The sequence below is a fragment of the Bos taurus genome, chromosome 21 (assembly GCF_002263795.3).
Source record: "Bos taurus isolate L1 Dominette 01449 registration number 42190680 breed Hereford chromosome 21, ARS-UCD2.0, whole genome shotgun sequence".
Classification (NCBI taxonomy): domain Eukaryota; kingdom Metazoa; phylum Chordata; class Mammalia; order Artiodactyla; family Bovidae; genus Bos; species Bos taurus.
Window position 1 is genome coordinate 24,395,804 of NC_037348.1, and position 25,515 is coordinate 24,421,318.

General features: G+C 40.1%; 1 protein-coding gene and 1 non-coding gene across 8 annotated transcripts in view; both read right to left on the reverse strand.

The window, feature by feature from the left end:
• ADAMTSL3 (ADAMTS like 3) overlaps positions 1-25,515 on the reverse strand; it is a 408,215-nt gene that overhangs the window by 284,367 nt on the left and 98,333 nt on the right. The gene's annotated exons all lie outside the window — the stretch shown is intronic.
• On the reverse strand, positions 20,095-20,153 carry MIR2285CO (microRNA mir-2285co). Its single transcript, NR_162355.1, has one exon. It is a non-coding gene; the product is annotated as a microRNA mir-2285co (primary transcript).

The window sequence follows — 25,515 nt, forward strand, 5'->3', positions numbered from 1 at the left end:
CCACTTTCATGAATGGTTAGTCAACTGCCATCTTCCCATCTTTTCCCTTCTCCACTATTCATTCTAAACAGCTAAGCCAGATATGTCCCTTTAAAACATCATTTCACTTTCTGACTTATTTTCTGACTTACTTCACTCTATGTGGCAGACTCTAGGTCCAACCACGTTTCAAGAAATATCCAATTTCATTTCTTTTTATGGCTGAGCAATATTCCATTGTATATGTCTTCTTTACCCATTCTTTATCCATTTCTCTGTCAGTGGACATTTAGGTTGTTTCCATGTCCTGGCTATTGTAAATGGTGCTGCAATGAACACTGGGGAACAACAGAATGGTACAAAACTGGGAAAGGAGTGCATAGAGGTTGTATACTGTTACCCTACTTATTTAACTTATATGCAGAGTACATGATGCAAAATTCTGGGCTGGATGAAGTACAAGCTGGATTGCAAGGAGAAATATCAATAACCTCAGATATGCAGATGACACCACCCTTATGGTAGAAAACGAAGAGGAACTGAAGAGCCTCTTGATGAAAGAGGAGAGTGAAAAAGCTGGCTTAAAACTCCACATTCAAAAAACGAAGATCATGGCATCCTGTCCCATTACTTCATGGCAAATAGATGGGGAAACAATGGAAACAGTGACACTTTATTTTCTTGGGCTGCAAAATCATTGCAGATGGTAACTGCAGCCATGAAATTAACAGATGCTTGCTCCCTGGAATAAAAGCTATGACAAACCTAGACAGCATTTTAAAAAGTAGAGACATTACTTTGCCAACCAAGATCCATCTAATCAAAGCTATGGTTTTCCCAGTAGTCATGTATGGATATGAGAGTTGGACCATAAAGCTGAGCACCGAACAATTGATGCTTTTGAACTATGGTGTTGGAGAAGACTCTTGAGAGTCCCTTGGACTGCAAGGAGATCAAACGAGCCCATCCTAAAGGAAATCAGTCCTGAATATTCACTGGAAGGACTGATGTTGAAGCTTCAATACTTTGGCCACCTGATGTGAAGAACTGATTCATTGATTGAAGGCAGGAGAAGGGGATGACAGAGGATGAGGTGGTTGGATGGCATCACCAACTCAATGCACATGCGTTTGAGCAACTCTAGGAGTTGGTGATCCCCAGGGAAGCCTGGTGTGCTGCAGTCCATGGGCTCACAAAGAGTGGGATGCGACTGAGCGTCTGAACTGAACTGAACATTTGGGTGCATGTGTATTTTTGAATTATGGTTCTCTCAGGGTATGGTGCAGTGGTAAAGGATCTGCCTGCTAATGTAGGATATACAAGAGATGCATGTTTGATCCCTAGATTGGGAAGATCCCCTGGAGTAGGAAATGGTAGCCAACTCCAGTATTCTTGCCTGGGAAATTCCATGGACAGAAGAGCCTAGTGGGCTACAGTCCCTGAGGTCACAAAGAGTCAGACACGACTGAGTGACTGAACACACACACACACACACACACACACACACTCTCTCTCTCTCTCTCTCTCACACACACACACACACACATCCCACAGGGTATATACCAGTAGTGGGATTGCTGGGTCATATGGTAGTTGTATTACACATTAGTGAATATATGTGGAATCAAGAAAAATGGTACTGATGAACCTATTTGCAGGGCAGGAATAGGGATCAGATAAAGAGAATGGACTTGTGGACACAATAGGGGAGAGGAAGGGGGATGAGTTGGGAGAGCAGGATTAACACATACACACCACCATGTGTAAAACAGAGAGCTAGTGGGAAGCTTCTCTATAGCATAGGGAACTCAGCTCGGTGTTCTGTGATGACTTGAGGCGTAGGGGGAGGTCTAAGAGGGAGGGGATGTATGTATACATATAGGTGATTCACTTCACCGTACAGCAGAAATTAACACATCATAAAGCCATTATACACCAATAAAAAAAGAATTAAAAATATCATTTCACATCTGTCACACCCACTTACTGCTCAACTATTTAGTATACTCCTACTAGCCACAAGACAAAATCCAAAGTCTTCAGCTTGTCCATCAAGACCCTCCACCTTCTACCCTCCTACCAGCATTCCCGCATCACCTTTCTCTATATGTACCAGCCACCACAGGCCAATTTTTATGGTTATCACTCATCATCGCACCGGCTATGCACACATTTGCTTATGCCATTCCCCTTATGGTGACACACCGATGCATGCTTGCTAAGTTGCTTCAGTCATGTCCTACTCTTTATGACCCCATGGACTGTAGCCCGCCAGTCATGGGATCCTCTGAAGACTCCTCTCTGTCCATAAGATTCTCCAGGAAAGAATACTGGAGTGGGTTGCCATGCCCTCCTCCAAGGGATCTTCCCCACCCAGAGATCGAACCAGTCTGGTGCCAGGGAGTCTGCGTCCACCAGATCTGATGACCACCCCACCGCAAGCTGCCCTTATCCATCTAGGGTGACCCAGAGTCTGAAACAGGAGCCACTTCTCCATCCTTGAAACAGCCAAGCAAAACTATCCCTTTTGTTTCCTTCTCAGCGAGAACAATGGATGTTTGGGAGCCATGGGTTTGCCTTAAAACAAAACAGGATCATAATAATCCTTAGGAAGTAGACAAAAAATAAACAAAAGCCCATTTTGAGCAGTTGGAGCCAAGGCTTGAATTTTGTGATATATGAGCATGTTCTGAAAAGGAAGGAGGAATCTTCTTATTCACCAGGAGAAATCTTAAAAGCTAACACTGGAGAAAGTCCTCCTGCCAAGGTCACTGCCACTACTGCTCTGGGAAGGGAAAAGCCTTATTTCACAGCATCCAGCCTTCCCTTCCACGTGAGGACAGATCTGGCTGGGTACCTGACAGGAAATATAACGCGTGGGAAATGGAAAAAGTTACTGAGACCATTTCTCCTGCCAGGGCAGAAAGAGTCCAACGTGGGGACACTACTACTGGTTTGAAGTGCCAAAGAATGAAATGTTGTTTCAACACTCTTTCCAAACGAGGGAAGAGGAAGCGAAAGATGAACAGCAGAGGAAAGCAAAACAGGAAAAGGATGCAAGGGGAGAATCAGGGAAACAGAATGACCAGAAGCAGCTCTTAGCAGACAAGAGTTTCAGATGTTTGCAGCAAGAGGGCAGCCCAATACTTCCTTAAAGAACTTCACTTCCAAATGACACCAGGACCATATTATCTGGGCAGCATCCTTTGAAACCCAATCTAGACTGTCACTTCTGCAAGCTTTGGACATTTTCTTGGTGTCCAAACACAGACAAAGTATGAGAAAATTCCAGCCCTTTAATTATCACTCAGAAAATTCCATAACAGAGCTCTGTTTGACATTATTGAAAATTATTTATTCTGTTGGATGTTAAGTAAAGAAAATTCCTATTTTACTTCACTTATTAGAAAAATGATAAACTACTTTAAATCTGAAGTGTACTAGCTTCATGTAAACACCCTTGTAAATATCATTCACATTACACAATGCCCTTCATAAAATGACCCTGGTTACTAGATAATAGTCAGAAGCAAGGGCTTAAAAGTCAAATAGACTTTAGTTGATGTACTGTCACCCAAGAGCCTTTGGCTTTGGTCTAATTACTTATCCAATCTCAATCTAAACTTTCCCATGAGTATAAATAATACAGGACTTGTGTCAAGACACTAAGACTCACCCCCAATATCCATCTCTTCCTCCTTTTTGAGAAAAGATTATTTGGTGTGGACCATTTTTAAAGTCTTTATTGAATTTGTTACCATATTTTTTCTCTTAAAAAAATTTTTTTTGGCCCCAAGGTATATGGGATCTTAGCTCCCCAGCCAGAGATTGAACCCATGTCCCCTGCATTGGAAGGTAGATTCTTAACCACTGGACCATCAGGGAAGCCCCAGATCTATTATTATTATATACATTAATTATTACACGACTGAAATACAGCACTTTTAATAACCTTCTAATAATCTCCTCACACAATGATTATAAAATTGTGTGTTATGTTTTTAGACTAGTGTTAATTAGACTCTCGGAGAAGGCAATGGCACCCCACTCCAGTACTCTTGCCTGGGAAAATCCCATGGATGGAGGAGCCTGGTAGGCTGCAGTCCATGGAGTCGCTAAGAGTCGGACATGACTGAACAACTTCACTTTCACTTTTCACTTTCATGCATTGGAGAGGGACATGGCAACCCACTCCAGTGTTCTTGCCTGGAGAATCCCAGGGACAGGGGAGCCTGGTGGGCTGCTGTCTATGGGGTCGCACAGAGTCGGACACGACTGAAGTGACTTAGCAGCAGCAATTAGACTCTAGTAACTCATATCTATGTTTTAATTAGTTTCCCCTGCCCCAACCATAATAGGCAGAGAAATTAGATAGTTGTAAACATCAAACTCATTACAAATGTATATGCTTTTCTTTAGGGAAACAAATGAATATATCATTCAAAAGGCAAAGGAAAGCATACTTTTTTAAAAGGTACTAAAATCAAAAGAGGATGATGTTAGATTCCTGATTTCACTCATTTAAATTGAAGGCAAATGGACACAAGCATAGAAGAGATAAAAATGGAATGATGAGGGAACCAACTCTTACCCAAAGGGAGATGATATAGGTAGTTAGAATGTGAGGACAGTTACAATACCACAGGAGAGTTTAAAACTAAGTACAAACAGCAACAAACAGAACAGAAAATATATAAATAAAAATCCCATAATCAGCAGGAAAATATTAAGGCATCTCCCAGAATGCTGATGAAAAGGATAAGGAAATTCAAACAAGAAGAGAGTAAATAATACATGTGGAGATCAAAGACTAATGTTCTAATACATGGCTTGTGTTTTTAACTGTATAGAAGGAAACTTTTCTGAGATGAAGACAGATTGCCACACAAAGATTGCAGGGGTTCATTTCAGGCAAAATCATGGAAAAGAACCACACACATAAACACATCCAGACCAATTATCTGAAGTACAAAGATTTAGAACTAATCCTACAAGCCTCTAGACAGGAGAAACATACACGATTACAAACTAAGGAAAATCCTTCTAGCCAAGAATGACTTTATTATTTTTATGCTATCCATTTTGTTTTTCTTAATTTTGTGTTATTTCTCCTTTGTTTATTTTTTTCTTTTGCTAAGACTTATCAGAGTTTTATTCATGTTATTGCTGCTTTTTTCCAAATAACTATGCTTAAATTTAGCCTTTCAAGTGCTTTTAACTATTCAATGAACAAAATTCTGCTTTCACTTAGATTAACTTTTTTTCCTAAATTCCTTAGGTATATTTTGCTTTCCTATTGTCAGGAGTTGAATGTTTGTCCAGTTCCTTTCTACTCGTGCTTCCTTATGAAATTTCCTTTAATTATAGCTTAGGCTGTATATTTTAACATAAGGCATTCTTTTTATTTTTCATTTTTATTATTTAACATATAACCCACAATCATGGATTTTATTTCACCTTAGATCCGATAATTATTGGCTTAGCAAAGAGGGCTCTTTCATTTTGCTTATGACTGGAATTATTTCATTTCTACTTTTTTTACATATTCCATTTTATTGCATTGTGATAAAAATGTAGTATGCATTCTAATATGGGTGATTTACTGACTTTTCTTTGTGAGCTAGTATATGGAAATATTTTTGACTTATGCCTGGGTTTCTTCTTTTTAAGATATGCTTTCTGTTTGGAAAGCGTATGGTTGAATATACATCTATTAGGGTAACTATATTCAATATATCTCAATTTATATAACTTACTGATTTCATCTTTTGCCAGGGACCAGCCCTGGCTGATCCAGGGAGTTCGAAGGGGAGACGGCATTGGCGAATACACTGGCTTTAATTAGATGCTAATTAGAGATATAAAGAGTAATAGAATGAGGATAGCTCAGCAGGAAAATTCAGTGGAGAAAAGAGGCTGAGTAGCTTGGTTTATGCAGGAAACCAATAAAACTTCAAGACAAGAAGTTTGCACCACTTACGTAGGCTGCAGGCGTCCTTCCATTCTCCCGAAGGAGAGGAGACACTGAGGCCTCCCTGGTTGGATCTTAGAAGCCCAGGCATAATTAGTAAGCTTGGTGGGTTCCGCACTCCAGATGGAGACTCAGCCAGAGTTTGAGAGAGAGAGCGACATGGGGAGACCAGTATTTCGAGAAACTGATCCCAATTCTTTATTTTCCATGGTCTACTTTTATACACTGAGATTTTATGCAAAAGTCACACGGGGTCAGCAGTCCTGATTTTTATCAAAGTCAGGTGCTTCATACAAATGTATACAGAGGTCTTAGGGGTGTTACATCATCTTCTAGCCAGGGGGCCTGCTGACAATTTATGACCTTCTCCTTGTGACAGCGGTCAGTCAACCAGGACACTTATTTATCCAGGGGTGATTATTCTTAAAAAAGACTCCACCTTCCGAAGGTACCAGATAAAGGTACATTCCTATAGGGTAAGGGTGTAGTGGGTTTTAATTAAGGAAAGAATTTACTTAGCCTAAGGTCTAACGTGATTAATATCAAAGGTTAATACTTATTTCTTCTATATATTCATTAATGTGTGTAAGGGCAGGGGATGTGGAGACTTAGCAACAAACATTGGCTCAACAAATGAAAAACCCTTCACTAATACAATTTCTAATCAGCCCACTGTACTTACACTAATGGTTTTCTAACTTTTCTAAGGAACCTGTTTTTAGAAGGTTTAAAGCATCTCGTGCCTCTCACGGTTGGGAGGCTGTGAGCAATCACATGTGGCCGGACAAGCCTGTCAGGCAGGCTAGAGAACCTTCAGAGGAGTTTGTAGGTTAAAACACTCTTGTCACGCCCAGGAGTTTTTATTAACTGGAGCTCTAAGTTAACTCCTTCTCTGAAAGAGGCGGTGGGGGACAGCCCCCCGTAAAGTCAGAGGTGTAGGTGAGAGCACAAAGTAGTAAAGTAGGCAGGCTCTGGTTATGGGGGTATATGCTCGAGGATTTCCAGGGGGACTCCTAAGGCTCGATCCCACCTTTGCGTATGTTGAGCCTCCTTCCTCATGACCTTTGCCATGGGCGGAGTGCTTCACGTTGGCCCCCAACAATCTTTCACTTTCAATAGTTCTTGAGTTGATTTTCTTAAATGTTTAGACTATAATTTCTTCAAATAATTACAGTTTTGTCTCATCCTTTACAGTCTTTCAAACACTTTTCTTATGGCATTAGCTATGTATTCTCATTTAATACATAGAATTTTTATATGGTTCTATTATTCCTCCATTATTTCAGTAAGATGTTTTAACACTAATAGGATACTAACTAACAATATTCACAAAGAAATTTTCCTTATGGTATTGCTGAACTGAAAAAAATTGACTGGTATTCTGGCACTGGAGTGGCTGTGAGGAGATACCCCACGTCCAAGGGCAAAGGAGAAGACCCAGCAAGACGCCTTGTCTAACTCAATGAAACTATAAGCCATGCCATGTAGGGCTCCCAAGATGGATGGGTCATGGTGGAGAGTTCTGACAAAACGTGGTCCACTAGAGAAGGGAATGGCAAACCACTTCAATATTCTTGCCTTGAGAAACCCATGAACAGTATGAAAAGGCAAAAAGATAGGACACTGAAAGATGAACTCCCCAGGTAGGTAGATGCCCAATATGTTACTGGAGATCAGTGGAGAAATAACTCCAGAAAGAATGAAGAGACAGACCCAAAGCAAAAACAACACAAAGTTGTGGATGTGACTGGTGATAGAAGAAAAGTCCGATGCTGTAAGCTGTAAAGAGCAATACTGCATAGGAACCTGGAATGTTAGGTCCATGAATCAAGGCAAATTGGAAGTGGGCAAACAGGAGATGGCAACAGTGAACATCAACATTTTAGGAATCAGCGAACTAAAATGGACTGGAATGGGTGAATTTAACTCAGATGACCATTATATCTACTACTGTGGGCAGGAATCCCTTAGAAGAAATGGAGTAGCCATCATAGTCAACGAAAGAGTCTGAAATGCAGTACTTGGATGCAATCTCAAAAAGGACAGAATGACCTCTGTTCATTTCCAAGGGAAACCATTCATATCACAGGAATTCAAGTCTATGCCCCGACCAGTAATGCTGAACAAGCTGAAGCTGAACGGTTCTATGAAGACCTACAATATTTCTAGAACTAACAACTAAAATAGATGTCCTTTTCATTATAGGGGGCTGGAATGCAAAAGTAGAAAGTCAAGAAACACCCAGAGTAACAGGCAAATTTGGTCTTGGAGTACAGAATTAAGCAAGGCAAAGGCTAATAGAGTTTTGTCAAGAAACGCACTGGTCATAGCAAATACCCTCTTCCAACAACACAAGAGAAGACTCTACACATGGACATCACCAGATGGTCAACACCAAAATAAGATTGATTATATTCTTTGCAGCCAAAGATGGAGAAGCTCTATACAGTCAGCAAAAACAAGACCAGGAGCTGACTGTGGCTCAGATCATGAACTCCTTATTGCCAAATTCAGACTGAAATTGAAGAAAGTACAGAAAACCACTAGACAACTCAGGTATGACCAAAATCAAATCCCTTATGATTATACAGTGAAAGTGAGAAATAGATTTAAGCAACTAGATCTGATAGAGTGTCTGAAGAACTATGGACGGAGGTTCGTGACATGATACAAGAGGAGGTGATCAAAACCATTCCCAAGAAAAAGAAATGTGAAAACGCAAAATGGTTGTCTGAGGAGGCCTTACAAATAGCTGTGAAAAGAAAAGGAGCAAAAGGCAAAGGAAGAAAGGAAAGATATACCCATTTGCATGCAGAGTTCCAAAAAATATCAAGGAGAAATAAGAAAGCCTTCATCAGTGATCAATGCAAAGAAATAGACGAAAACAACAGAATGGGAAAGACTAGAGATCTCTTCAAGAAAATTAGAGATACCAAGGGAACATTTCATGCAAAGATGGGCTCAATAGAGGACAGAAATGGTAGGGACCTAACAGAAGCAGAAGATATTAGGAAGAGGTGGCAAGAATACACAGAAGAACTGTACAAAAAAAGATCTTCACAACCCAGATAATCACGATGGTGTGATCACTCACCTAGAGCCAGACATCCTGGAATGTGAAGTCAAGTAGGCCTTAGGAAGCATCACTATGAACAAAGCTAGTGGAGGTGATGGAATTCCAGTTGAGCTATTTCAAATCCTAAAAGATGATGCTCTGAAAGTGCTGCAGTCAACATACCAGCAAATTTGGAAAATTCAGCAGTGGTCACAGGACTGGAAAAGGTCAGTTTTCATTCCAATCCCAAAGAAAGGCAATGCCAAACTACCACACAATTGCACTCATCTCACACGCTAGTAAAGTAATGCTCAAAACTCTCCAAGCCAGGCTTCAACCGTACACAAACTGTGAATTTACAGATGTTCAAGCTGGTGTTAGAAAAGGCAGAGGAACCAGAGACCAAATTGCCAACATCTGATGGATCACTGAAAAAGCAAGAGAGTTCCAGAAAAACATCTATCTCTGCTTTGTTGACTATGCCAAAGCCTTTGACTGTCTGGATCACAACAAACTGTGGAAAATTCTTAGAGATGGGAATACCAGGCCACCTACCTGACTCTTTAGAAATCTTTACCCAGGTCAGGAGGCAACACTTAGAACTGGACATGGAACAACAGACTGGTTCCAAACAGGGAAAGGAGTACATCAAGGCTGTATACTGTCACCCTGATTATTTAACTTATATGCAGAGTATGTCACGAAAAATGCTGGACTGGATGAAGCACAGCTCGAATCAAGATTGCCAGGAGAAATATCAATAACCTCAGATATGCAGATGACACCACCCTTATCACAGAAATCAAAGAACAACTAAAGTATCTCTTGATGAAAGTGAAAGAGGACAGTGAAAAAGTTGGCTTAAAACTCAACATTCAGAAAACTAAGATCATGGTATCTGGTCCCATCACTTCACGGCAAATATACGGGGAAAGAGTGAAAGACTTCATTTTGGGGGGCTCCAAAACCAGTGCAGATGGTGACTGAAGCCATGAAATTAAAAGACGCTAGCTCTTTGGAAGAAAAGCTATGACCAACCTAGACAGCATATTAAAAAGCAGAGACATTACTTTGTCAACAAAGGTCCATCTAGTTAAAGCTATGGTTTTTCCAGTCATCATGTATAGATGAGAGTCGGACTATAAAGAAAGCTGAGCATGGAAGAATTGATGCTTTTGAACTGTGGTGTTGGAGAAGACTCTTGAGAGTCCCTGGGACCACAAGGAGATCCAACCAGTCCATCCTAAAGTAAATCAGTCCTGAATATTCATTGGAAGGACTGATGTTGAAGCTGAAACTCCAATACTTTGGCCACCTGTTGCAAAGAACTGACTCACTGGAAAAGACCCTGATGCTGACAAAGATTGAAGGCAGGAGGAGAAGGGGATAACAGAGGATGAGATGGTTGGATGGCATCACCGATTCAATGGACATGAGTTTGAGTAAACTCTGGGAGTTGGTGATGGACAGGGAGGCCTGGCATGTGGCAGTCCATGGGGCTGCAAAGAGTTGGACATGACTGAGCGACTGAACTGAACTGACTGATTCCATGTTAAATAGAGCTTCCCTGGTGGTTCAGAGGGTAAAGATTCTACCTGCAATGCAGGAGTCCCAGGTTTGATCCCTGGGTCAGGAAGATCCCCTGGAGAAAAGAATGGTAACCCACTCCAGTATTCTTGCCTGGGAAATCCCATGAACAGAGGAGCCTGGCAGGTTACCGTCCATGGGGTTGTGGAGAGTTGGACTGATAGAATAAACACACAAGTTAAATATACCACATGCCTTCATGACAACTTTTGAGACAATTCTAAAGTTTTTTTTAATGACTAAATTTTTCATCTAATAATGACAAGTATAAACTATTTTTTCATCCCTAGGAAAACCACATTTGGTCATGATGTATTAACCTTTAAAAAAAACTTCCTGGATTTCATTGAATAATATTTAGGATTTTAGACTTTGGTTCATGAAATTGAAGTATAATTTCATTCTCTGTGCTTTCTTTGATATGTCAATATTATACTAGTCTTTTAGAAAGCTTTCCATCTCTTTCTACACTATACAATAGTTTGTATTACATAGGAAATACATGTTCCCTTAAATGATTCTTAGAATTCATATAGAATAATACATTGATGGCTTTCTAATTAACAGAAACTGGCTGTTTTTTTTCAACTTTTCCAATGGTTACTGCTCTATTTATGCTTTCTTTTTTATTTTAGGAGTTTAAGTTTTATTTTACAACTATCCACTGTATTCAATTTTTCCATTTTGTTATAAAATTACACATTGTAACTGCTCATAATTCATAATCCTTTCTATAGCTGTCACTCTGTTTCTGATTATTTATGGCTTATTTATTCCTTAATCAGTACAGTTCAGTCGCTCAGTCACGTCCGACTCTTTGCAACCCCATGAACCACAGCACGCCAGGCCTCCCTGTCCATCACCAACTCCCGGAGTCCACCCAAACCCATGTCCGTTGAGTCGATGATGCCATCCAACCATCTCATCCTCTGTTATCCCCTTCTCCTCCTGCCTTCAATCTTTGCCAGCATCAGGGTCTTTTCCAATGAGTCAGCTCTTCACATCAGGTGGCCAAAGTATTGGAGTTTCAGTTTCAACATCAGTCCTTCCAATTAACACCCCAGGACTGATCTCCTAAAGGATGGACTGGTTGGATCTCCTTGTAGTCCAAGGGACTCTCAAGAGTCTTCTCCAACACCACAGTTCAAAAGCGTCAGTTCTTCGGAGCTCAGATTTCTTTATAGTCCAACTCTCACATCCATACATGACCACTGGAAAAACCATAGCCTTAACTAGATGGACCTTTGTTGACAAAGTAATGTCTCTGCTTTTTAATATGCTGTCTAGGTTGGTCACAACTTTCCTTCCAAGGAGTAAGTGTTTTTTAATTTCATGGCTGCAATCACCATCTGCAGTGATTTTGGAGCCCAGAAAAATAAAGTCAGCCACTGTTTCCACTGCTTCCCCACCTATCTGCCATGAAGTGATGGGACTGGATGCCATGATCTTAGTTTTCTGAATGTTGAGCTTTAAGCCAACTTTTCCACTCTCCTCTTTCACTTTCATCAAGAGATACTTTAGTTCTTCTTCACTTTCTGCCATAAGGGTGGTATCATCTGCATATCTGAGGTTATTGATCTTTCTTCTGGCAATCTTGATTCCAACTTGTGCTTCATCTAGCCCAGCATTTCTCATGATGTACTCTGCATAGAAGTTAAATAAGCAGGGTGACAAATACAGCCTTGATGTACTCGTTTCCTGATTTGGAACCAATCTGTTGTTCCACGTCCAGTTCTAACTGTTGCTTCCTGACCTGCATACAGGTTTCTCAAGACAGGTCAGGTGGTCTGGTATTCCCATCTCTTTCAGAATTTTCCACAGTTTATTGTGATCCACACAGTCAAAGGCTTTGGCACAGTCAATAAAGCAGAAATAGATGCTTTTCTGGAACTCTCTTGCTTTTTCCATGATCCAGCAGATGTTGGCAATTTGATCTCTGGTTCCTCTGCCTTTTCTAAATCCAGCTTGGACATCTGGAATTTCATGATTCAGGTTCCGTTGAAGCTGGGCTTGGAGGATTTTGAGCATTACTTAACTAGTGTGTGAGATGAGAGCAACTGTGCGGTAGTTTGAGCAGTCTTTGGCATTGCCTTTCTTTGGGATTGGAATGAAAACTGAGCTTTTCCAGTCCTATGGCCACTGCTGAGTTTTCCATATTTGCTGTCATATTGACTGTAGCACTTTCACAGCATCATCTTTCAGGATTTGAAATCACTCAACTGGAATCCATCACCTCCACTAGCTTCGTTCATAGTGATGCTTCCTAAGGCCCACTTGACTTCACATTCCAGGATGTCTGGCTCTAGGTCAGTGATCACACCATCGTGATTATCTGGGTCATGAAGATCTTTTTTGTACAGTTCTTCTGTGTATTCTTGCCACCTCTTCCTAATATCTTCTGCTTCTGTTAGGTCCCTACCATTTCTGTCCTTTATTGAGCCCATCTTTGCATGAAATGTTCCCTTGGTATCTCTAATTTTCTTGAAGAGATCTCTAGTCTTTCCCATTCTGTTGTTTTCCTCTATTTCTTTGCATTGATCGCTGAGGAAGGCTTTCTTATCTCTCCTTCCTCTTCTTTGGAACTCTGCATTCAAATGGGTATATCTTTCCTTTTCTCCTTTGCTTTTTGCTTCCCGTCTTTTCACAGCTATTTGTAAGGCCTCCTCAGATAGCCATTTTGCTTTTTTGCATTTCTTTTTCTTGGGGATGGTCTTGATTCCTGTCTCCTTTACAATGTCACGAACCTTCATCCATAGTTCATCAGGCACTCTTGTCTATCAGATCTAGGCCCTTAAATCTATTTCTCACTTCCACTGTATAGTCATAAGGGATTTGATTTAAGTCATACCTGAATGGTCTAGTGGTTTTCTCCACTTTCTTCAATTTCAGTCTGAATTTGGCAATAAGGAGTTCATGATCTGAGCCACAGTCAGCTCCTGGTCTTGTTTTTGCTGACTGTATAGAGCTTCTCCATCTTTGGCTGCAAAGAATATAATCAATCTTATTTTGGTGTTGACCATCTGGTGATGTCCATGTGTAGAGTCTTCTCTTGTGTTGTTGGAAGAGGGTGTTTGCTTAATCAGACTTCTCAAAAGTCAGTGTATTCAACCGGTTTTCTTAAAGGAAGCGTTTTTAGCTATATTGATGAAGTATATTGTTTTTTGGATGTTACTCTTCTATTTTATCATTTTTTTGTTCTTATCTTTACTTCCTTTGTGTTACCTTGACATCACCTTTTACACTTTTGGAGTTGAGCATGTGTTATTTTTATTTTAAATCTTCCCTGCTTTTGAGACCAAAACCTTTCTTTCAGTACTGCTTTTATATGGGGTCTAATTTTTAAAATATAACTGTCTATCTGATCATTAGCTATTCTACATCTTTCATGGTACAGCTAATCACTGGGAGGACCTCAATGCCAGGACTAATCCAATATAATCCCAGCAGGATTGCTAAAGAATGGAAGGACTGCTTTCCCCTATTGTGGACTCTAGATTATTACACAAGATGATATGTCAGATAAACCTGAGGGAAATTTTTGAGAATACTGCTCATTTGTGTCTTAGCAGTATAAAAGGTAGTCAATTTTTTTCTTCCTGTCCTTATGATGCCTATTGTAGATCAAGTCAAAAGGGAATATTTCTCCCTTGTTCACACAATATGCATAGCTTCCCCATATCCCTTCTGCCAAGTAATTAGATCAAAGTAAAAGAGACTGAGGGCTTTCCAGATGGCACAGTGATAAAGAATCCACCTGCCAAGCAGGAGACAAGGGTTTGACCCCTGGGTCGGGAAGATCCCCTGGAGAAGGAAATGCCAACCCACTCCAGTACTCTTCTCTGGATAATCCCATGGACAGAAGAATCTGGTGGGCTACAGTCCATGGGGTTGCAAAAAGTCAGACATGACTTAGTGACTGAGCATGCCCCAAAGAAACTGAGGCACTTGCAAACCTTATTGGTAAACCTCTGTCTAGGCAAAGACTCCTTCAAATTCTACTGTATGTCTTAAAGGTGAGGATTCCTTCTTGTTGCCAGCAGATTGTGAATATCTCAAACTCAGTTAATTTACTGAGAGTTCTTTGGTAGCTGGTTTGACAAATGCTGGACTTCCTGGTTGCTCAGACTGTAAAGAATCTGCCTGTGATGCAGAAGATCCAGGTTCGATCCCTAGGTTGGGAAGATCCCCTGGAGAAGGAAATGGCAACCCACTCTAGTACTTTTGCCTAGGAAATCACATGGACAGAGGAGCCTTATGGGCTACAGTCTATAAGGTCTCAAAGAGTCAGACATGACTGAGGGACTCACACTTTTCACTTTGACAGACATTGCTCAATAGCAAAATACAAACAAACAAGCATTTAGGCTACTGAGATGCAAAAATCATACATATGTTTTAGTTTATGAAAAATTTTTCATTTACCCCAGAAGTGTCTTTATAAATTTTATAAAAAGATTTTTAATGGGAGAAGCTTCTGGAACATGATCATTCATATGAATCTGGTAAGCAGGTTAAAGAATCCCAACATTGGAATGTTTCATTTTCAAAATCAAACATCTCCATCTTTGTGGACTAAAGCCTGCTTTTTAAAATAAAATCAGTAGATTTTTCCATCTTAAAGTAAGGAATATATTTTTGCTTCTGAGAAACACTTAGGATATTATCTTATGGTCCCCACAAATTAGGTAATTGATTGGGTTTAATCCTTCTAAGTTGGCTGGGTTTATGCCTCCAAATTGGTTTCTAGAAAGCTCGGATTTAAATATATACCCCCTCCTATCCTGTAGTATGCATGTAGACCTCTCTAGTGTGCATTTCTATTTTAGTCTTATTCCTGGCTACAACATATTTTATTTTAGCCTTTTTTTGGCTATAACGTATGCCCCTATTCTTGTCTTTTCTTTGTCACCTACTGCTGGGTTATTTCATATTAGATTTTGTATCTCTTTATAGGCTGCCTTGTTTAAAACTAGATATAATTTTTAAAAAAATAAAAACTCTTATTCTGCAATATTTGCATAGTGAGGCTGCCTGATACAGTTTTACTCTCCACTGCTGCTGCTGCTGCTAAGTCGCACCAGTCGTGTGGGACTCTGTGCAACCCCATAGACAGCAGCCCACCAGGCTCCCCCATCCCTGGGATTCTCCAGGCAAGAACAGTGGAGTGCCATTTCCTTCTCCAATGCATAAAAGTGAAAAGTGAAAGTGAAGTCGCTCAGTTGTGTCCGACTCTTAGCGACCCCATGGACTGCAGCCCACCAGGCTCCTCCGTTCACGGGATTGCCATTGCCTTCTCCTTTACCCTCCACTGCTACTGCTAAGTCACGCCAGTTGTGTCCGACTCTGTGCGACCCCATAGACAGCAGCCCACCAGGCTCCCCCATCCCTGGGATTCTCCAGGCAAGAACACTGGAGTGGGTTGCCATTTCTTTCTCCAATGCATGAAAGTGAAAAGTGAAAGTGAAGTCGCTCAGTCGTGTCCGACTCTTAGCAACACCATGGACTGTAGCCTACCAGGCTCCTCCGTCCTTGGGATTGCCATTGCCTTCTCCATTACTCTCCACTAGATATACAGAATTATGGGTGAAGCTCAGAAAATACACATCAGAAAACTAGTGCAGGGAGTAAAGGTTCCCCACTTTCTGGAGACATTCAAAGAAAAGCTGGAGGACTTCATATCAGAGTTGCATTATCAAACGTGGCATCTCTTCCCTCCCTACCAGCAGAGGAGAAGTTGGAGAAAAGATACTTCTACCACGTGCAGCCATCATTCACTAGGTGAGATAAGAATTATCCAGGCTGCCCATGATGCTTTCTGGGATCTGAAAAGGAGAATCTTTTCTCCTTAGCTCCAACAATGATTTGTGCTTACACAGTTTGGAAGAGAAATGTTCTAACTCCTTTGTACCTTGGTGTGTTCATATCTATAAATCATGAATCTATTTACTGAGCATCTCTTCCTCCCAGAAATGGCTACACCTATCCCTGAGCTGGCACATATAAGTGAGCAGAGGCAACTTGCCACAAAACAGGTACACAGGTGTTGTGACACTGAAGAGTTGTAGCAATTTGATCAAGGAGCTACTATATGAGCATCTGCAAGCCCAGGGAACCTGGACTCCCATCCCCAGCTTTCCTAGCTCTGATCTTGTTTTGCCCACACCAACTTAGAGACAGCTTGAGGATGAAAAATAATTTAATTAACAGAATGCTGTTTTTTAGGTTATGATTCTTGCCAATGTCATTAATTACAGAATAATGTCTACAAATCCAAATTAGCATAATAGGTGACTCAATAATTCCTTGTGTGCTCCTGTTCAGTCGCTAAGTCACGTCCAACTCTTTGGAACCCTGTGAACGGCAGCCCATCAGGCTCCTCTGTCCATGAAATTTCCCAGGCAAGAATATTGGAGTGGGTTACCAATCATTTTCTCCTCCAGGAGATCTTCCCGACCCAGGGATCGAACCTGCGTCTCCTACATTGGTGTTCTTTATCACTGAGCCACCTGGGAAGCTCCAGTAAATCCTTACAATTGCTATAAACAATCAGATCACAAAAACTCAAAAGAGAATTCTTTTTTTTTTCCTGAAAACTGTAAAATATGTGTTGAAGACTTTTTCCGCTTGAAAGAACCCACACAGATGCATCATAAATTGCTGCCATTAAAAATTACTATTTGGACTTAATATTGTTTTGAGTTCATAGTCTATATTTTATAGTTACACTCTTTTAAGCTGTAAAGCATTATTATAAAACAAAAAATATTAACAATGTTTGTCTTAGAGACTCACTATTCCCTTTATGCTAGGAGGCTCACCACACTTTCCTCCGGTCTGAACACCAACCTTTAATTAAATGTATGTCTGCAATGTCTATTCCTCATATACCATTCCAGATGTCTATCCAGTGAGAAGGGGTCCCTGGGCCGTCTTGTGGTTGATGTCCGAGTCACTTTCCTGCTTTTACTGGGCAGTAAGCCAAATAAATGATCTAAAGCGTTCAAAGTAGACATCAAAATTAATAAATTTTATTCATATGAAATTCAGGATCATGCACCCTGTTTTATGAAGCATGAGTGCTGTCAACAAACTAGAGGAGATTTTTTTTAAATAAAGTCATCCCCCTGTAAATTTACTCAACACCATTGTCTCCAGACAGGGAGACAGCTTCCTTCAGACAAAGCAGAGTGAGTATGGCATAATCATTTGAAAGATTTGAGCTAAAATGTAGCTTATTGCAGAGCAAGTTATTTTCCAAACCCCTAGACCCACAAACTTTCTCTGTGAGTTAAAATGACATTAAATTCCATGCATATGTGTGCAGCCCACAAAAACACCAAAGGACAATGAACTTAGCACCAGCTCAGAATTCCAATCACGCTGAGAAGCTGTGACTCACAGTTTCTCCCCATCAAGGTCAGTACCTAATGTGTAGACACCCAAGTTCCTCACCCCCAGGAAGAAAACGTTCCTCTCTAATTCTCTGCTTTCCATCAACACCTTCAGCCTAGCATCACATTAGGATCAGTTTTGACCATTCGTCTGTCCTGCTGGGCTGCAAGCTAGTTGAAAACAGAAACTGTCTTGTTACTAGCTTTATCACCAAGAGCTGCTGTATCATAGGTGATCAATTTGTTGGATTGAATAAAAGATCTAGTTCATTTTTGTTTAGGAGGGTTTAAGGAGACATTTCACATTACCTTTCCCATTACATTCTTGTGATTACACCCAGACGGTCAAATTTAATGAAATGCTGAAAATGGAAATACTGTGGCAGGTCATAATAAATGCCAGTTCAGGAATGCCTTAAAAGTGTGTTTCTCTAATACAATGCAGTATTGTGCTCTTTCCAAGGGCCATAACTTACCCAACTCATTTTGACAGACTCTAATGAACCAAATATCATGTATGACAATATCCATTACCTGTGCTCACTGCAGTTTGACAGCAACTGCATCCAGAGAAATGCTGTATCCTAAGCTGGCTGTTTCTAAAGAAACATACCCCTTTCACACAAAGAAAGATAAACAGGAATGCATGATGATCTGATGAAAATCCAATCTGATTTAAGAAGTAGAAAGATAACATAGCACAAATGAGGAAAATTCAATAAATTCCATGAAATGCCAATGGAAAAAAAATAACAGCTTTATGGAATATGATCAGCTGGTTAAAACAGAGCTGAACATTGTTTACATAGCTTCTAATATAGTTCTACAGCATTTCCTGTAATTTATACTTACTATTAAGGATAAAAGCTACAACCTTGATATATATGATTGCCCATTATTCAAACGGAATAGAGTTTTCTTAGAAAATCCATTTTTAAGGAAGAACATGGATCCCAACACATCCCTTTAATTTCCACTTTTATACATATGTTCTGATCTGATAAAGGAAGCATCTGTTAGATGGATGAAATATACAGAGATGACTCATTATCTGACACCGTTAGGGAAATGAGTAATTTTCCAGATAAAGAAGGATGCCCTCCAGAGTAGCATTTTTAGCTTAACTCTTTTAAAATGGAAAGCATACATTGAAGTCTTTAAATTAGGGACCTAGAAAATAAACTTGACAACTTCTTGATGCTCAGCATCATTTCAGAGAACATGACATAGATACACTACCATGTGTAAAATAAATAGCTATGGGAACCTGCTGCATAACACAGGGAGCTCAGCTCCATGTTTTGTGATAACCTAGAAGGGTGGGATGGGAGGTGGGAGGCAGGCTCAATAGAGAGGGAATATATGTATAAACATCGCTGATTTCACTTTGTTGTACAGCAAAAACTAACACAACATTGTAAAACATTTATACTCCAATAATAAAATTTTTTAAATAAATAAATAAAAAGTTAACTGCTCCCAAGCACTAAGCTTTTGAGTCCTCAAGGATGGTTTTGGCTTTGTTGTGAAACTGAGCTATGGTCTCTCAAACCCCAATCTCCACCCTACATGCTGCCCCAATTCTTGCCCCTTTGCCACACAGAGTGACCCAGCACCACTCCAAGGAGGATTCTCTAGCCTCAGTCCTCTGTTCAACACTCCAGGCTATGGATGGCATTTCAGATTCAGCTCTGCAGGCTTTATTCCTGGAGTTCCCACCTGGACAATTCATCAGTTTGGAACCTCCTTCCCAGGTGACTCAGTCGTAAAGAATCTACCTGCCAACGCAGGAGATGCAAGAGATGCAGGTTCTATTTCTGGGTTGGGAAGATCCTCTGGAGAAGGAAATGCCAACCCACTCCAGTATTCTTGCCTGGAGAATCCCAGGACAGAGGAGCCTGGCGGGCTATAGTCCATAGGGTTGCAAAGAGTCAGACACAACTGAGCGACTGAACACAGCACATTTAAGACAAGAGAGGTGACCAGTACTCCTGGTCTTATCACTAGTGCCTTCTCTGGGTAATTAGTACCCATAAGTGACCTAGCACCTTCTAAAATGTTCCATATCATTTTTAAACATCAGATTTTTAATGTCAGTTTTATTGGGTTGGCCAAAGAGTTCATTCAGGTTTTTCCACAAAATGTTACAGAAAAATCCGAACAAACTTTTTGGCCAATTGAATATCCATGGTGTTATCCATCTTGTAAAGAAAAAAGTTAGGACCTACAGGTCAGCTAACACATCTCTAGATTACCTGCTCTTTGACAATTCTGTCCCTCTGAAATTAATGCAAAAAGCCTAGTCCTGGGTGGTCTTTTTCAATTTGAGATCCAGAGAAGTACACTATTTTTGAATTTTTTATGCTGAGTTTCCATTGCTGACATAATCTGAAAAATTAATCTAAGCATGTTATGGCTCAGCTGAGGGATGGCAGGGGCGGCGGGGGGGGGGGCATCTGACAGCCAAATGGTGCCCCTGTTCCCTTTTATATTTATGTTGCTGATTGTTTTCAAGTTGATGGATCACCCAAAGTGATGGGTTTTACTTTCAAGGAAATCTTTCCCAAACCAGACTGCAAGTTCTCAGGTTTTGAGCATTACTGCAAGGGAACATTTCCAGAAGGTCCTCTTCCCAAGGTCAAACATGTCCAGCATCAATTTTTAATAAGCTTTTCATCACAAAATTATCCTACTAAATGATTTAACATGAACAACTTTAATGAGTATTGCAAATTACTGCTTCAAACTAACACTTTATTGATTAGCATTTGTATCAATAGATAGATATTCATGTTCACATTACAGTATGAATTTCACCCAAATGTAGGGTGAAAGGAATCAATGCGTGTGGGTTTATGTAAGGGAAATTGAACACGTGCACATAAACATCTCCCAAGGCTGAATCCTGCAGACATCTGTGCTCTGTAAAGTGGAAAAAAGGAAAAGGTTTCCATAGGAAAATAAAGTTTCTCCATAAAAGACAAAAGTAAAGGTGAGGTCTTCTGCCTTATTAGTGAAGTTCTTTAAAGAAAGACAAGAAAAGAAATGACCCACAAGGCATAGAACTTGGTGGTCGCTTATTCAGTGTGAGTCTTGAATATATTCATTCTCTAATCTTTTCCATTTATTAAAACTGCCCCCACCCTTCAAAGTATTCCAGTATTGCTAGCCACTCCCCCTGAGTGACCCTTCCTCACTATTTAGAAAGAATATTTATCATGTTTTAATGATCAAAGTATTGTACAGTCATCTGTAGAAAGCCTAGAGAATATACTTAAAAGAAAATTTTAAACATCCATAATTCTGCAGTCCAAAGATAACCACTGTTAACAGCTTGGGGTATTTCTTGGTGTTTTTCTTTCTGTCCACATATGAAAAAAACTGGAGACTTCTATGATTTTGTGACCCAATCTTACAATCTATGGATATGATGTTAATGTTTCCCATGCTATTTTGAAAGTGCACATATAATAAAAATTTTGTAATGGTCCATGTTAGAAATCCCATAATTTATTCAACCATTTCCTTATGGTTTAATATTTAAATTGTTCCTGGTTGTCACATATTATGAATAATGATGAGATCAATGTATTTTGCATAAAACTTTAAAAAAAAACTTAAAATATTCCCTTGACTAATTCCCAGAAAAGACATAAGTTGGCTAAAAGTAAACATATTTTTAAGGCTCCGAATAAAGATTACAAAACTGCTTATCAAAAAGCATTGCACGTGTTATTATTCAATAGCATCACAGCCTAACCTTTTGTGTCACAGTTGCCAGCACAAGGTTTTCATAGTTTTCCTTTTTTAAAGTAAAGTTGAGGGGGATGTTATTTGGTCATTGCTTGGATTTACATTTTATTGATTACAAGTAAAATGGGGTTTTTCCACATGAGTTAACAGGTTTTTTGCTTTCCTTTTAGAAGAATAAATTATTTTCCTTTACTATTTTCTTTACTTTTTCTTACAAAGTATTTTACACAGCATTTTAACATAATTTGTATATTTTATTTTCCTTTAACTTTTCATTTGAATGATTTTCAGTAAATATACATTTTTAAGCCTTCCTAATAGTCAAACCTACCAATACACTCTATTTTCCATTCATTCTAAGTTTCTCCATTAGAAATTTGAGAAACATTTACTTTTACAGTCTTATTATGTTTTTATGGTTTAATTTTTATTTAACTCTTCAATCCATATGGAATTTATTTTGGCATATGGAAAAGACTTTAAATTAACTTTCTCTAAATAGTTAACCGACTGTTCTATACCACATGTTGAATACAGTAAATGTGTACATTTACTGAAAGTATTTGAGACTATAAGTTTACCTCTCAGTATAGATTGTAGTTAATTATGATTTTTTGATACAGTATTCTCTTTTTGGTTATTTCCTACAAAGTGTGTAATTATATTTCTCATGTCCTCTTTGGCCAATAATTGCTTTAGGAGAATATTTTTAAATGTCCAAGAGTTTATACTTTTTGTCTTAAAAACATCTTGTCCTAATGTTTATTTGGATTATTTAGATTCCGAGAACTTGGGCTACATTCATCTCCATATGCTACTTTTTCTACATTTGCATTTCCTAAATTCTAAGATGCTGCTTCTCACTTTTTTAAAAGATCAGAATGCAATATAATTAACACATATATTAGCGATATTTGTGGATTTTCTTCACAAAATCTTTTAGTAAATCAAAAGTGACTTATAGCATTTATTTAATTTCTTCTTCTCTTCCACTCAATCTCTTCTGTCATTTGTGAGTACATATTAATAAGTTAGCTCTCTGAGATCTGTATAACATAGCTACCATCTTCTTCTCATCAATTTTATTACCCTGTCCTTTTCCTCTGTTACTAAGTTTCTGAAATTTATTTTCATAATTTGATTTTCTGTGAAACCAGAATGCTTAATACTGACTACATCTTGATTTCTTTGAAACTGTGTGTGTGTGTTTGCTCACCACTCTTTGCAGCCCCATGGACTGTAGCCTGCCACGCTCCTCTGTCCATGGGATTCTCCAGGCAAGAATACTGGAATGGGGGCCATTTCCTACTCAAGGAGATCTTCCCAACCCAGAGATCAAATTGGCATCGATGAACAAGGATTTGGGGAGAGGGGAGGAAGCAGAGGAGGATGTTCTAAGCAACTGGGACAATTTGTGTAAAGACACAGATGGAGAAGAGCCACATGAATGGACACACAAAAGCTTCATTTAACCAGACTTAGACTTCCCTGGTGGTCCAGGGGTTAAGAATCCACCTGCCAATGCAGAGGACGGTCGATCCCTAGTCAAGGAGCTAAGATCCCACCTGCCACAGGGCAACCAAGCCCATGCGCAGCAACTACTGAGCCTGAGAGATACAACTAAGACTTGACACAGCCAAACAAATAAATAATTTTTTTTTAAGTTTTGGCTTTTTTTCCCAAACTTATTTATTTTTAATCAAAGGAAAATTGCTTCACTGGCCTCTGCCATATATCAACATGAGTCAGCCATAGGTATACATGTGTCCCTTCCACCTTTAACTTCCCTCCCACTTCCCACCCCTTCCCACCCGTATAGGTGGTTATAGAACCCTGGTTTGAGTTCCCTGAGTCATACAGTGAATTCCCAATGGTTATCTATTTTACACATGGTATATGCTTCCATGTTACTCTCTCGAAAAACCCAGGCCTGGAAATTTATTGCAAGACAATGCCAAGAGAATGTCCAGATGGGACACCCTAAGAGCTACACTCTTGTTCCCCACTGGCTCTTAGAATGACCCACCAAGCACAGTAGCCAGCAGCACCTCAAGCTCAGGTCCACTGATCTCAACTCCAGCCCAACAGTGCACAGAAATGTCTGGGTTGGAAAGCTGAGTGACCACCTATCCCAGTTTGCCTGGATGATTTCAGTCCCAAGAAAACTGGGACAGTTGGTCACCCTACAAAAGTGGGCGTGAGACTTATATTAAAAGTATCATAAAAGGTTAGATAGAAAATAACACTAGAGACAATTTTAAAGATATTTATGATTTCTTTATTTGGCTGTGCTGGGTCTTAGTTGTGGCATGTGGGATCTTAGTTCCCTAACCAGCGATTGACAACATGGAGTCTTAGCCACTGGACCACCAGGGAAGTCTCTGTGGACACTTTCAAGGTACTTTTCCAACTGGTCTCGGGCATCCACGTGCCAGAACCACCCGCCTACCACCTGAACAGCCCTCAAGAGACCTCTGCTGCCCAAAGTGCACATCCAAGAAATACTGTCCAGAGTGACACAGCCTCAAGCACGAGCAGACAAAAGCATCCATGGAATGACCCAAACCTCCCAGAGCCTTAGCCCCTCAAGAACCTCTTTGCAAGCCATGCCTGTACTTTTGTGCTGTAGGCCAGGACTTGCCCAACCAAAAACAACATTTCCAAACTCCAAATCAGCCAATCAAAACATAATGCTTAAAATCCCTCATGATAGGGTATAAATTCCACTATTGCCTGGACATCTAGCCCTTTCAACTTCAGCTTGCAGAGTCAGCAAAGTCTTTTCTGGCCTGACATGGCTCTCTCACCCAGCCAGCGAATCCACTCATCTTTGTCTTATAGCTCTCTCCATCTCTGTTCTTCCTCCCTGACAAGAGAAAGAAATAATATGCTTCCATCCAGTCTTCTACCTGCCACTTAGTCCCCATCCTCATAGCAAGCCCGAAAGGCTAGCTTCCTGGCCCTAGCCCTGCCTTGGTCCAAGACAGCAGACACCACTAAAATCCACTCACATTGCTTTGCCTGAGGTGGAAGAGACCACAGTAGATTGTGAACCCTGACATTCATTTAAAAGAAACTTGTATTTTGTAGCAGAGAAGAGGAGCCCAATGGCTTTCGTGTGTGTGTGTGTGTGTGTGTGTGTGTGTGTGTGTGTGTCCCAATAAAGTTTTATTTACAAAAACTTAAGGCTCAGATGGTAAAGCGTCTGTCTGCAACGCAGGAGACCCGGGTTCGATCCCTGGGTTGGGAAGATCCCCTGGAGAAGGAAATGGCAGCCCACTCCAGTATTCTTGCCTGGAAAATCCCATGGATCGCGGAGCCTGGTAGGCTACCGTCCATGGGGTCGCTAAGAGTCGGACATGACTAAGTGACTTCCCTTTCAAGAGTGGGGCAGGTTTTGACCTGTAGGCAGTACTTTGTAGGCTACTGATTTAAGTGACTTATTCAAGGTCATAGGTCTGATGAATATCAGAATTTGGATAGAATTCAGATCTCCTGACTTCCAATGTGTTTTTCCATTCTGCTATGTTGTTGCCTTTATAATTTCTTTTGCATTCATCACACACTACCTTGTTTTATTATTAATCTTATAAGGCTACTTATGATCTTTTGGTAGTCCAAGAGGCAGTGGACATCCAAGGATTGAGGGTGACACAGTAGAGCGATTAGAATAACCTAGTCTCAAAGTGCTTGAAGACCTAGTACCTCCTGGGCAGGAACAGCTCAGACCTCAGAGAGAGGAGAAATCTGGGCACAAGCAGCAAGGGCTGCACTGGGAA